Source organism: Anastrepha obliqua, chromosome 3, assembly GCF_027943255.1.
Source record: "Anastrepha obliqua isolate idAnaObli1 chromosome 3, idAnaObli1_1.0, whole genome shotgun sequence".
In the NCBI taxonomy this organism is placed as follows: Eukaryota; Metazoa; Arthropoda; class Insecta; order Diptera; family Tephritidae; genus Anastrepha; species Anastrepha obliqua.
The window spans coordinates 70221378-70234138 of NC_072894.1; the positions used below are offsets into that span (position 1 = coordinate 70221378).

The 12761-nt window shown below is 37.2% G+C and overlaps 1 protein-coding gene across 1 annotated transcript in view; it reads left to right on the plus strand.

Moving 5' to 3' along the window:
• LOC129242057 (uncharacterized protein DDB_G0283357-like) overlaps nucleotides 1-12761 on the plus strand; it is a 136273-nt gene that overhangs the window by 111239 nt on the left and 12273 nt on the right. The window lies entirely within an intron of this gene.

Sequence of the window (12761 nt, forward strand, 5' to 3'; positions counted from 1 at the left end):
GCATCGGATACCTTCAACGCCGGAGCGTTTGTATCCCTTCGGACGACATGACTCTAGAGCCGCTGGATCTTTATTCGCTGCGCTATGTCTATGTCGTCGTAAAGCTCATACAGCTCATCGTTCCATCGCCTGCGATATTCACCGTTGCCAACGTGCAAAGGTCCAAAAATCTTGGAGTGTAGAGTGTTAGTTTTGTTCGTCGAAAGAGGACTTTACTGCTCAGTTGCCTACTTAGTCCAAAGTAGCACTTGTTGGCAAGAGAGATTCTACGTCGGATTTCAAGGCTGACATTCTTATCGGTGTTAATGTTCCTAAGTATACGAAGTCCTTTACAGCCTCGAAATCATAACTATCAACAGTGACGTGGATGCTGATACGCGAGTGCGCCGACTGTTTGCTTGATGACAGGAGGTACTTCGTTTTGTCCTCGTTCACCACCAAGCCCATTCGCTTTGCCTCTTAATCCAGTTTGGAGAAGGCAGAGCTAACAGCGCGGTTGTTAAGGCCGATGATGTCGATATCATCGGCATACGCCAACAATTGTTCGCACTTAATATATAAAAAATTGTGCCTGGTCGATTAAGTTCTGCGGCTTGTACGAGCCTCTCCAACATCAGGTTAAAGAAGTTACACGACAGCGAGTCACCCTGGATGAAACCTCGTGTGGTATCAAACGGTTCGGAGAGGTCCTTCCCAATTCTGACGGCGCTGCTGGTGTTGAGCAACGTCATCTTACATAGCCGTATTAGTTTTGTGGGGATACCAAATTCAGACATCGCGGCATACAAGTAACTCCTTTCCGTACTGTCGAATGCAGCTTTGAAGTCGACGAAAAGATGGTGTGTGTCGATTCTCCTTTCATGGGTCGTTTCCAAGATTTGGCGTATTGTGAATGTTTAGCCGATGGTAGATTTTCAAGGTCTAAAGCCACACTGATAAGATCCAATCAGTTGGCTGACGGTGGGCTTCAGCCTTTCACACAATACGCTCGCTAGAACCTTATAGACGATATTTAGAAGACTAATCCCGCGGTAATTGGCACAGATGGCAGGGTCGCCCTTATGGATTGGGCAGATCACACTTAAATACCAATCGGCAGGCATGCTTTCATCCGACGATATTTTGCATAGAAGCTGATGCATGCACCTTACCAGCTCCTCGCCGCCATGTTTGAATAGCTCAGCCTGCAGCCCGTCGGCGCCCGCGGCTTTGTTGTTCTTTAGCCGCGTTATCGCTATTCTCACCTCGTCATGGTCGGGTAGCGGAACGTCAATTCCGTCGTCAACGATTGGGGTATCGGGATCTTCACTTTCTCGGTGACATGCGCAGCTGTCACTGTTTAACAGGTTCGAGAAGTGTTCCCTCCATAATTTAAGATTGATATGGATGTCAGTCACCAGTTGGCCGTCTTTGTTCTTACAGAAAAACGCCCCGGTCTTAAAACCTTCTGTAAGCCGCCGGACTTTCTGGTAGAATTTTCGGCGTTGTTCCTGACCAGCATCTCAAGTTCCTCGCACTCGCGTATTTCGGCCTCTCGTTTCTTCTTTCGGATAATACGTCTCTCTTCCTTTTTTAACTCTCTGTAGCGATCCCACATGGCTCGCGTTGCGCCCGATCTTTCTGCGGCAGCATGACATTCTTCGTCGTACCCACAGTCACATCTGTTAGCAGTCACGTTTACTACCAAACTACGAACATTTTATTGATATTGCTTGACATTTGTAAAGTCTTGAGTAAGTCTACCTGTTCATCACGTGTCTTGGAATTTTTACAGTTTTATAAAATGGTTTTTGAATTTGCAAAAACGAATTTGTATTAAATTTTGCCTTAAATGCGAAAAACTTAGAAATGTTGCAAAACTGTTTCGGTAATGAATCTAAAGAAAACAGTCATTTACGAGTTGCATAAACGCTTCAGTAGAGATCGCGAATCCATCGAGGAAGGCGAATGTAGTGGCAGGCCATCGAGACCGAAAATTGATGAAAACTTCAACAAAGTGAAAGGAAAGTTGATCAATAACTGCAAATTAACCATCAGAGAGCTCGCAGAGGACTTGCACATTGCTTATGCATCCGTTGATGCCCAGTTGGTCGTTTGTCCCAAATGACCTGAATTTCGTGCAAAAAAGGATCCGCGTTGATATCGCCAAAGGCATGATTTTCAAGGCTGAATCAGACCCAACATTCATCAAACGCAGCATTACCCGATACGGGACGTGGGTTTATGAGTATGATACCCAATCCAGACAGTGGAGAGCTCCAAAAGAACCAAGCAATAAAGCACTGCTCATGGTTTTTATGATTACAACGGTATTGTACACCACGAACTTTTGCCAGACGGTCAGCCAGTTAATAAGTACCGCATGATGAAATTTTTCAATACTTACAATGCTTTTCTAGTTGGAATTTTTTCGTAGTACTTTCTTTATATTGTTCATTCTTTAACCGATACCATATAAATCAAACTTTCGAAATTTAATGCAGAATTTAGAAAAATTTAACAAATTTTCGTTTACAATAAGTGCAAGATTTAAGTGACTGTTTTTTACTGATGGCAAGTGGAAAAAAGTATGAGCCATTTTTTATGTCACTCGTTTGTTCAAGCATATTGAAAACTTCAAAGTCTACCCTCCCAATTTTTTGTTTTTTGTTTTTTAATATAAGATCATTCCCGCTTTTTTGATCGAATTTTGTAAATTTATATGCTTATTTGACTACGTAGCTATTTTGTTTAGTATTAAGATAACTATAATTATTAGCACTAATAGCAAAAGTGACAGAGTGCATGTTTCGGTCTTCCTGCCTTTGCATTTAGCAATACATTTAGAAGACAAGCAACATGTCTGCGCTCAAGTAGGTAGTTCAATTAACGGCGGTAGAATCAAACACTACAGTTGGCCACCCATCGTCGCCACACGCCTAGCAGCCAAACGGTTGGAAAAGTCCATTACACTCGGAATCTGGCTTAGTCGTATTGTTGGTATTGTTTTAGTTGGATGCTACGTAATTTGCTAACTATTTGCTGTAGCTGCCCACTGCATTTCCTGGTGTGACTGCCGGAAGCAGAAGCAGAAGAATAAGGAAGGAAGGAGGAGCTGCATAATAGCTGAGCACTGGCAGATCTGGTTGCCGACCAACCAACCAACATGCATACAATTGCAAATATAAAATTTACTACATTATGTGCAATAATGACGATGTCAGCGAAAACAACAACAGCAATAATAATAATAACACGAGCAAACAAGTATGCTAACCAGCCAGACCTCCGTCTACGCGTTATTGTGTCATACGGCACATAATCAATTCCAGCAACATCAGGGCAACACAACAGTCAGTCATTGACCGCTTCAGTGAGCTATGATGATACTCATATATGCATGTATGAGCAAGGCGACAGGTGGCGGAAACGTGGTGCGACAATAAAGGCGACTGGTGATATGGCAAGCATGTACAGTTCGTGTTTGCTTGACAACTGATGCTGTTTCTGATAGTGCATACAATGACGCACATAAAAATAGGAACGCCTTGGAAAGTTTATTTTCTGGCGATCTTCCGTTGAGGAAACGTGCACTACATAAAATGGCGTAGACATTTTTCAAAAGTTCTCGATTATAGAAAAACGGGCATTTTCCACTTTAATTCGTAATTCTCATAATTTATTTATTATATCTATACTTATTACAGCAGTGTTTTTTATTAAATTATTTCTTATTATTATTTTTCAATATTTTGTAAGGTGTCCTGTATTTCTTAGGGCTGCTTGAATCAACCAAATCTTCCAATATAGGCTGTATAACACACCTTCGATCGATTTGTCCAGCTTAACCCGAGTTTTGGGGTTTTTGCTTCATTACTTGGATCTTCATGATATGACAACGGCTCTCGATATGGTTCTAATTTTGACTCTTCAATATTCAGCTGTTGTTAGTCAGCTGATTTCTGTTGCAAAACTTTTTTAGGACCTGCAAAGTTGATTACCTAATAAATTGGGGTTAGAAAAATAAAAACTTAACATTTTGCAGCTGAATTATTCAAAAAAACTGGCTATCTGAATGGAATAAATAAAGAGATATCCCCAACAAACAGAACTAGAATTCGTCGGAGAATATTAGCATTCGGAAATCGCATGCTATCAACATATCTACTTTTTTGACTATTTTAATGCGTTTTGAACATTTTATATATCTATATAAAAAAATGTGTTAAGTAGGCGATTCAATGTCGAGTGATTGAAATATTTTGGACCTGGTCTTTAGTTGTTCATTTCCATGCTTGAGCAAAGTGGAAGATTTTCAAGAAAATTTTGACAACTGAGATTTGTTTCATGTCGAAAGTTTAGGTATTCGTTTTTTTAAAGTAACATGTCTTTTTATTTCTTTTTCGGTTCTTACAATTGTTTTTTTTTTTTTTTGGCTAGATAAAATATCTTAAAAAAAATTTTTTTTGTGTTTAATGTTTATTTGGTTCAAAATGTTTTTTCCAATTTTTTATTTTCTTTCTACATTTTTTTGGCACAAATGTTAACAAGAAACGAAAAAACAAAAATCACCAACCATTTTTAACCAATTTTTTTAAACTATTTTTAAAGATTTCATAAAGATATAAGTTGAAAAAATTAAGAAAAAAGAACGAAATATATTTAACTTCAAAAACTCTATGCAATTTTCAACTTAAATTAAATTGTTACGTGTTAATGAATTAAAATATTTACGTGTTATTCAGAAATGACAAACATATAGTACAGAAAAAGGGAAAAATACTTTTCAAAGAGTATATTTTATCCTAAAAATATCAATTATATATTTAATATAAGAATATATTTACCTATAAAAACTCCATACAAAAATTTGTAACATAAATAAATCTGAAAATTATTAAATCTTTTCAAAACCCCCGAAATTCTTTAATGAACCCCCGTGGCGTAAACATTACAATCTCAGCCACTGTATGCATATCTACGTAAATACATGCGAGTGCCAGTGATGCTTATGACACTACTGTTGCTGATAGCAGTGTTTGGTTCACAACAAGCGCCGGTTGCAAATGACAATATTGCACATTAAATGCGACGAAATCCACCGCATGCATTCCTTTAGTGGTCTACAAAAAATGTGTCTAAGGGTGTGTCGAGCTCTCATATCTCAAATTTACACATTTGTGTCACAAAAATATACAATTGAGGAGTACATTTATCGTTTTTATAGAGAAGCATTCACACTTACATAAATATGAAAATTTTTGAGTCATGCAATCTAATTTCTCAAACTAAGTTCTCTAGGTAGGTGGCTCAGGGTGTCTGCAGTTTCTTGACGGGAGTCAGGTCGAATTTGAAATGGCATGGCCCTGGTGTGAAAGATATCACCCTAATACAAGATTGAATCATGAACTGAATCAGACTATATAATGTGAACATGATTTCATTTTACTAAACCGCGAGCATATCGTGATTGGCACTATTGTGTGGAGCCACCCTTGTTGTCAATATTTAGTGAAAGTGTCTGCAACTTGGAGTATATCGGTGTCTCGCCTTCTGAGCACATGCTGGACATATCATATACCCATTTGTGGATATTATAAACATACCAAGAGGCACTTATTAGATCCTGTTAGTTTCGCTTCATAGCCCTTCAATTCATAATATCGATTTTCCTCAAAATTTCGAAACTTTTAGTCCGTGTTTTTATGGAAATGCAATTTTGTAACCCATTCAGTTTTGGCATAATATTTTACCTGTTTAAAGTGGTTCAAAATTCGCGTTGGTTCTTGAATATTTTTTTTTGGACTTTATTACATTAAAATTTATTATTTTGCGAAAATTCTGATTTTAAAGTTTGACATTTTGATGAAAATTTTTTAAATTTTGTAATATTTTGTACAAAGCTTGAAACTTCTAGTTAAATGATTTTTGTTCCAATCATAAAAAATAAGAATAAAAAAATAAACAAAGATCCTATAAAAATATTCAAAACATCGCCTTATCAGGCGCTGCTTTTTTTGTGAACACAGATATATTATATATTAATGATAAACAGACTGAGATGGGCTGGTTACTTATTACGATCTAATACTGATAACACATCCCAATAAATACTCTTTGGAAAGTGCCACAGACATAAAAGATCGGACCGCCCGCCTTTCAGGTGGACTGACGGTGTAGATGAACATTCAGTTTTTTTTAGGATTTCGGGCATAGAAAACGTAAGGAGACAATAAGAGGTTTATGCTACTAACATAGAGACGATTTTCCTTGACCGTTTAAGTACCTCCTTTGAACGTCTGACGTTCCATTTTGACCTGATTATTTTTTTAATTTTACATGCCAGACTATCAAGCCATCTCGTGTTGGCTAAAGTGACAATGCTATTTCTTCCAGGCGGTTTGTAGGTTGATAGGGGTGTACCCGCAATCTCTATATTAAGGCTCTCTTCTGGTAATTTGTCTGTCTTACAATTCCCGGGTATATCACTATATAATGCCACTCAAATAGATGCGGAAATATTCCGCCATCTCGTTATGAGATACCTGGAATTAGTGGCTACCGTACCAAGATTTAATCGCCGCTTGGCTATCAGAATATATATAGATGTATCTAACGGTAGTCACATTTTAGTCACTAAGAGCGCAGCTGAGACTTATAAGCGCTACACGTTCAACTTTCTAAAGCCTCTTTGCAATCGTTGCCTTGTTGAGATGTGTCCACCGGTCCTATACAGTCAGTGAGTGTTCTTCAAAGAAAGACCTTACCTGCGTCCTATGGCCTTTTTGCTTGAAAATAGAATAGCTTTTATTCCCGAAACTCTTTCATTCTTTCATTCGACAAATAAAATGTTTCAGATATCAGAAGAGATAGTGTTTAGTCATTGGGAGCCAAATTTGGCAAATTTCTGAATGCTCAAGCATTCTATATATAATATATATATATAATATATAATTGGCGCGTGCACCCTTTTTGGGTGTTTGACCGAGCTCCTCCATAAATGGAGCTCCATAAATGGAGGGACCTACAGTTCTAAGCCGACTCCGAACGGCTCATGCCATTGTCTGCCACTCAGAGGTATGCCATTGCCTGCCGAGGGGCGACCGCTATTATAAAAATGTTTTTCTTAATTTTGGTGTTTCACCGAGATTCGAACCTACGTTCTCTCTGTGAATTCAGAATGGTAGCATTAACACTTCAACCATTTCCGTTTTGACTTAATTCTGGTGTTGAAGTTGAATTTAGAGCTTTGACGTATTAAGAAGCTTCTAGTAGAAGTTCATTATTAATATTTTGATGGTATATTTTAACCCTCTACATATACCTCTGTTGAGAGTGTTTTTTCCGCAAAAGAGACAAAAAATACCCATCTGTTGAGGAGTTAGATGGTTGAAATGTTCAACAAAAATATTCCCCCTTTTTATGAGGAGAACTCGTCAGACGGAAAATAATAAAATTTTGGAATTTTACTGATTTTCATATAAAAGTGGAAAATGGATTTATCTGGTTTTTATTCGACACTGAACTATTCTTTTATTGAAAATAATGAACGTTCAAAAAAAAAAAAGGAACAGAGCAAAAAAAAAATACTACTCGAAACTGTCAAAATGTAGAGATATCGTTTTCTTAATGTATTTTCCCCTGAATCTTGTTCTTTAGAAAAAAGTTTTCGAATATTGTATTTGAAGAAAATTATATTTTGACCAAACTTAAAACTGCGATTAAATTTGTTGTGTTGCATGTATGTGTGTAATTTAGTTGTTTTCGTTCGGTGATCCACAACTAGCCGGATTGACTGACTACCGATTTCTGCCGACCATATTGTTTCAAGGTGTATGCAACAATAGTTGGAGCACACAGATGGCATTGCAGGAAGTGCAACAGAAAAATGCAAGCAAAACAAAAGCTACAAAAAAATTAATAAAAAATTAAAACTAAAAGTGGAATAGATGTGTTGGACGTGAGATTGAAACAGGGGCAATGAGGTAATTTTGTGTAACACGAAAACGCGATGTTGACCAGTTTGAGCCACAAATAGCGGCAGACAATGCAATCGCATTGGCTACAGTTGCGCACATATTGTTGTTATTGCTGTTATCGTTATGTTTGTTGCAGCAGCAATTGTTGCCACCTCGTCGTACAAGTGCAGGCATCGTACAAATATATGCATGTGTGGGTCTATATATATATATGTAGGTACATATATGTGTGTGCACATTAGTCACAAGCGATTTGCAGGTTGTTTGGTTTACCCACAGTTAGTACTCCCAAGTGGCTTCGGCGCTCAAACACACAATTTACAAGTGTAATGACCATAAATGGTAGTGTCACCGAGAGATGTAGCTACAATAATATGTATGTATGTACTTATTCACAAGCATGCGTATGCTGGTAGTTGCTTGTGTGAATTTGTGATGATTAAAGTAGTTTTGGAGCATGAGAAACCTGTGTGCGATAGAAACTTGCGTTAAAAACAAACACCGAAAATTTAACTGATGTAATCGCTTGCGCGCCGAGTATTTCTGCTAAGCAGTTCTTAAGCATATTTCAAAGTTTATAACTGTTGTCATCAGAATCGGGAACTGTGTGAAGGAAATAATCCAAATATCATCGATGTTTAGGTAATTAAAAAACTAAAAAAATCAATCAGTATGGTTCGATAGCGCTCGCCATTCATCGTAACGGAAGCTCCTTCCTCATTTCGAAAGAAATAAGGGCCGATGGGCCGCCGCCAATGCTTTATGAACTTTGCGATCAGATCTTTTTTTTCAAAGTACATGGTTTTCCAATAAGCGGTGTTATTCCCATAAAAGATCAATGGTTTCGTTGTTTGTGTGGCACGTAGCGCCGTCCGTCTTATTGAAAATAAACGTTGTCCATATCAATATCATCCAATTCCGGCCATGAAAATCGTTAATCATCTCTCGATAGTGCACTCCATTCACCGTGACTGTTGCTTCATTTTCGAAAAAGTAAGGTCCAATAACTCCGGCGGACCATAAACCGCACCAAACAGTCACACGTTGAGAATAGAGAGGCTTTTCAACAATAACTTTTGGATTTTATGAACCCCAGATCCGACAATCTTGCTTGTTGACGAAGCCACCGAGGTGGAAATGGGCCTCAACACTCAAGATAACTTTTCGATGGAATTCCGGATCATTTTCATGTATTTCAACGACCCAATCAGCAAAGACCCGACGTTGTTGATGATTGGCCGGCTTGAGTTCTTGTGTTAACTGGACTCTAAAAGATTTGGGTCTCAACCTTTATGCAAAGTATGGTGTAATGACGTTTGTGGAATCTCTAGTTCCAAAGAACGACAAGGACTGGGCAAACCTGGGGTTTTCGACTTCGACTGTTCTTAAGCGCCGTGCACGGGTTTTATGCTTCATATCACGAACTTGTCTCAACAGCTCGAATTTTTTCACCAATTTCTCTATTGCGGTCCGACAAGGTGCTTCACGATGAACCAAAAATGTTCGAGATTTACGAACCGTCTCTGCCAAATTTTCACCATTTTTACAGTGAATTTTAATAATTTCATTGCTTTGTTTAAGCGTGTATCATTCCATTGTTATTAGTGGCGTAGTTTCTACTTGTTAAACATCAAAAAATGACAGCTTCAAAAGTGGCATCTACCGAAATAGCGAGCTATTCAAAATAACACCTATTATTGGAAAACCCTTTATATTTCCACAATTTGGAAACGTTCTGGCGTTTGACGCACCTTACTGAACATAAATGTAAACACAGTTTGCCAATCTCAGCTTTCAAACTATAGTTATCGATATCGATAGTTTTCATGGAGCTAAAGAACATTCGATAGTTTCTGTTGTTTGCCAGCATTTGTTCTGTTCCCTCGTCTTTCGGGCAGCGCACCGAAAGAACTCTTCGTATTTTGAGGCGATCAATGATTCAGATGATCTATTTTTTTAACCTTTTCATAAAAGCAAAGTTCATTTTCGAAATTTAAAAGACAAAAATATATCTGCAGCTACCTTTGCGAAAATATTGCAAAAATATAAATATAATTTTGTTATTATTTTCCCATTTTGATATTTCAAATTGTGTATTTATAGCACGCATTTATACATATATAAAAGTTGAATTTCTGCCGTTTCTAGAAAGTTCAAATCAGAGGTATTGACTTTCAAACAGTGCCAATTTGCGGTTTTAGTCACACAGCGATAACACTTTTCCTCTATGAAATAAAGTATACGCCATGGCGACCTCTGAATAATATTTCCCTTTTTAAAAAATTAAATTGACGAGAAAATAAAAAAAAACTAAGTATGCAGCAATTCCATATAAAATACATATTTTCAAGTGCGAATGAAAATTTTCCTGGCTAACAAATAAAGTTGATTCTTGTTACATGTTATAATACTTACATGAGAATAACTATTTTTGTACAACGTAGATATGCTACAATGCGTTACATTCGAGACGCTTTGAAAAACCGTATTTATGGTCTGTTTACCATCATTCATAGCATCACAGCTCGTTGTGAGCCTTCGCTTCCTCCACAATTCTTCTTTATGTATCTCGGTCCATAGCCAGACTACGATAGATGGTCACTCCTATGCTTCTGAGGTCGTCCTCAACGTCGTCTAACCAATGTTTCCGTGACTGTTCTCTTCGCTTTTCATCAAGCATGCGCGCATCTGGAACTTTGCGAGATATTCTTTCATCTTGCATTTAGCAAACGTGCAAAACGTTTTCGCCTTGTATCTCGCTGTTATATTTGATGCGATATAGCCCACGTTCTTCTCTTAGGTCTGATTTACATACTTGGATTATTTTCAGAATACGAGTATATAGAGTGCGCTTGATAACTTTTTAGGGCTACGTTTTGACCATTCATTTCTTTCTTATTTAAATTGAATAAGTTTTTCATTTTCATCCAAATTTCAAACTTATTATTCAGTATTTGTAGAAAATTTCGAGTACTTCGTTTTTTATGGCCCATTAAATTTTGGTACAAAGAACAAATCTGAAGTGGCTCAAAAATCGTGTGGATGTTTTGAGAATTTCTTTGCTGGCGATTTTGAGCATTTTCTCTCAAAAGCTCCATATCCAAGCTTACACTTTATTGTACCAAAAGTCAATGCTCGAAATTTTTCCAAAAGTTTTGGTTAACTTGTTTTAAATTTCAATGAAAATGTGTTAAAATATTTCTTGATTTGCACAAAATTTGAAACTCGTGTTTATATGGTTTGTGCACTATGTACAATGAAATATATTTTCATAAAAAAAAAATCACTAAAACTTAATAAAAAGCAAATAAATGCTTTGTTGTTATGAAGCGCCTTATTAGTTAGCTTCATCAGAAGAATTAAATTGCAAAGAAAAAGGCCGGCCAATTCATTTGACTATTCATATAAAAACTGAATGTAGTAGTAAATGAGGGGTATCCTTTACTCACAATGACTGTCTGATGTTTGTATGTACATACATGTGCATATGTTTGCATATATAAGTATCTATAAATATATTCTAAAATCAATATGAACACCTTTTCCGCCATTTTGGCTATATTTTCCGATTCAATTCATCTGCAATTTTGTTTGCTTTTATCAAATTTCGTTAGTCTGTACGGTATTTTCTGGGTATAAGGGCCAAGGAAATGCTCAAAATTCAATCACTTTTGTTTTTTGTTATGTTCGTGTGAGTTTTGAAATAATAATAAGCGAATAGATTCTTAAGCGAGAAATACATTAGATGGTAATCGTCCTATACCATATATTGCTGAAGCGTATTTTTTTGTGACCTAATTTAGTTAACTTACATTCATACATATATTCACCCCTTTTTGGTGTTTGGCCACGCTCCTCTTCCTATTTGCGGTGTGCGTCTTGATGTTTTCCACAAATGGAGGGACCCACAGTTTTACGTCGTCTTCGAACGGCAGATGGTTTTTTTTTCTACGAGGAGCTTTTTAATGCAAGAAATATGCTTGGAGGTTTGCCATTGCCTGCCGAGGTGTAACAACTATTAGAAAAAAGTTTTTCTATCGATTGGTGAACGAGGTCTCAAACCTGTGAACTTCCGAATAGTAGTCACGCAGTAGCCCATTCGGGTACGGCGGTTGTCCTAGTTAACTTATGTGAGGGGAAATTCATTAGCCTTGGGCCTTATATCCCAAAAGTACTGTATTTAATATTATGGTTTTGCAGCATCGAACTCATTTGCCTCCAGCGACCATCCTATCTCAATGACCTTTATTATATGTGTTGCTCATTCTTATTTTTAACTACATATATACATACTAATCGATTGATGGGAAAATCGATAATTGTGACTTTCAATGATGTCTTCTTTGTTCTCACATAAACGTGCGTCTGTGTATGTATGTATGCACTTGTGATAAGTATGTTTTATTAGGGCTGGTCATAGAAAAAAGAATCTTCAGAATTTTGTATTCCAGACCCAATACCTAAGGCTTTGCCATGTAACACCAATGACCAGCGGCTGATTATCGTGAGTCCTCCTTATTCTTATTGAAAAAACAAATAGCCCCCAAGGACAATACCATAAAAGAGAGTTTGGCACGTGTGCTCTCAGAATTCTCTTTTTAATGAATGTCATGTGAAATTTGCATATCTGCACTTTCCGTTGCATTCAAAAGCATGCTTGATTCTGATTATTTGCTTTGATTGTTGATATCTTGCGAAAAGTCAGGAAGGAGAAAAGATTAAAAATAAATATGTGGCAGAGTATAGCATTCGAAGGTGATAGCCCAGTAGCAGCTGGTGATAATCGGCCTGTCAGGATACCGA